Genomic DNA, 2751 nt, shown 5'->3' on the forward strand with positions numbered 1-2751 from the left:
ACATGTCTGATTCAGGCTAAATTTTCTAAGGTGGCTCAGGCACTCCAAAAGTGAAGATAAAGAAAAACAGACTGTATTGTCCACCATATTAAAAAAGTTCCTTTAAATAAATTTATCACATTGTTTTTATTTTGGGTTTTTTTTTTTTTTTTTTTTTTTTTTTTTTTTTGGTCAGAATGGATAGTGCTCTAGGGAACTGTTCAGAGAGGGAGGATGTAAAATCCTGATCTGATGTGCTGTAAATGAGGGAGGTAGCATAGGAAGAGAAAAAGGGGAAATCTGCAGGTCATTCTGCAGAAGTGGCTGCTCTGCTTACCTATGTGATGCTGGGTAAGTTATTTAATTTTACTGCTTCACAGTTGGCCAGTAACTTTTTTTATAGTTTGTAATGTTTATTTAGCACCTCCCATGGGCTCTAAATGTTCTAAAACAAATGAGTTCTGCAAGAGCAAATGAACAAGGCAAAAAGTACCATTGAAAACTATGGCACTCTATATATCGAAGCACTCCAATACCCACCTCAAAGAGAAAATGTACCCGGCATATGGATTTATTTGATCCTTCAGTATCCAGTTATAGAGTATCAAAGCCAACAGAAAATATAACAATCTTTCATGGGGAGAAACATGACTAAAAGAGCAATAAAAGAGAATTTTTATGTCAAATTCCAATAAGACCAACAAAACTCTTTCAGACAAGTCACAGGTTGGTGTACATGAAGAGGCATCTGCAAATACAGGACATCTTTGGAAACTGCAGGAGCAGGTGCTCTCCAGAAAATGTGTCTTCCTGATGTAGCATTCATTTGTACTCTGTAGGAACAACAAATAAGTAGAAGAATTTCAAAATCAAGCCTTGACTGTGTAATGTGTATGCAGGCATAATTTAGATCCCCCCCAAAATGTCATTGACTTAATGATTTATTTTATGTCTGTTTTCTGCTGTGCTCATCAAGAGAGCATTGCTTAGTCCAGCTGGTCTGAGGTTTTGATATCCATGTGACTCAGAGGCAGGGATTCAAACCACAGTGGCCAGTACAGAGACGTCAAAAGTTTCCACAGTGCGAAGGACACAGAAGTGAAAAACATTGACTGGTTTAAAGGGATTAACACAGAGAGGTCAATTAGCAGTTTGCAGCCACCCAGATCTAGGATTCTTAAATTATGGGTTTTTTTTTCCATCTGAGCTCATTTTGTTTCCAGAGATTTAAAGGGCAAACTTGAGAAGCCACCCCTGCTGCAGGTACTTTCCATGTTTCTGAGTAAGCAGGCCAAGAAAAACAGCAAAGATAATTTTCCTACAGTATTCTGCACCAGCTAGAGAAGGATGATGAACTGCAGGAGAAGATTTGCTGACAGTGCAGCTCACCCTGCTGAAGGGGGGCCAGCATATGCCGCTTTCTTCGAGGCAGTATCGCCATGCCCCCAGGTCACAATGTTGTGCATGCTGCAGCTTACCCAGAGCCATTGTGGATGTTGTGTCTGGAAGACTGAAAAGTTTAGATTTCCCTGGTCAAAGAGCAGCTTTTACCTTGTGCTGCCAGAAGTTGTCCATGATCATGATGCATCGTCTGGGGTGTGATCATGAGAGCTTCCTCAGCCATGCTGTTTGCAGGCTGCCTGCCTCTAGTGACCACAGCATGATCTCTTTGCTTTCCCTACTGAAGCCGAGAGTCACTTACCCATCCCTGGAAGAGCTCCTCAGCATTCACAGCCATAAGAAACCACAAGAGCTGGAGTAAAACAAGATTTATTCAGAAAGAGGGTGTGAATCCAATTAGAGCAAAATAAATAGTCTACATGACACATTTCTTTCTCACCTCTGCAGAACCTAATCTGACTAATCCCTTTGTGTTGTAACAGGAAAATAACTGATACCTTACAGCTCTACAGCAAGTATTGGAGGACACAGGCAGCAAACACCAGCTGTCTGGGCCTGCAGCCCATCCAGCTCTGTGTTTGTTACTGTGAGCCAGCAGCTGCCTCTGGTGTATCCTCAAGCTTTCTGCCACGGTGCCTACAGGCAGGCACTAACTTGGGGCCATATCTCATTTTCTTATTCCCAAATAAGCATCCTGCTTTGCTGCTGTGATGCAAGTTTCCTAAATAAGGTGTTCTGGGAAAGAGGTCTTCCTGTGTGCTCTTAAGTGGAGACAGCAATTTCCTTTCAGCAGGCTTGGTGTTCTCACAGGCTGCACTGACATCCTGTGGCATGACTTCCCCGCCTGAAAAGAGCGTGAAGGGACAGCTTTGCCCCTGTTGCCAGTCTCCTCCATGTCCCCTCTCTGCTCACTGTGGGTCACTCATGCCTCATCTAAAACCCTTGGGAGGTGAAGGGGCACCTGCCCCATTGCTGGATCCAGCACTGTCTCCTGCCCACTGTGCCTGGCTGGCAGACACAGGACCTGACGTCACTGCAGCCACCACTTGTCCAGACATCACTGGTCTGGGGAGTGAGTGACCATCCCTCCGCCCTTTTTGGCGTCTTCTGAATCACTGCCCACAGCAGCAGGGCTGTGTGAAGATGAGTTGTAGTGACCCATCACTGGGTGGGGTGTTGCTGGATGGGTGGGGGCTTTTTTAAGGGAAAATTTATGAACGGCCCTCACACACACACCAACCTCTGCCTACAGGGCACCTAGCCCTGCCATGGGGTGCCCAGGATCTGCAGCAAGTTGCATCCCTCAGCCTGGACTCAGGCACTGTGCACAATAGCACCCAGCCCCATAGGAAGTCGAGTTTAATTTTACTT

This window comes from Lepidothrix coronata, unplaced genomic scaffold (assembly GCF_001604755.1).
Source record: "Lepidothrix coronata isolate B3197 unplaced genomic scaffold, Lepidothrix_coronata-1.0 Scaffold123, whole genome shotgun sequence".
Taxonomy (NCBI): Eukaryota; Metazoa; Chordata; class Aves; order Passeriformes; family Pipridae; genus Lepidothrix; species Lepidothrix coronata.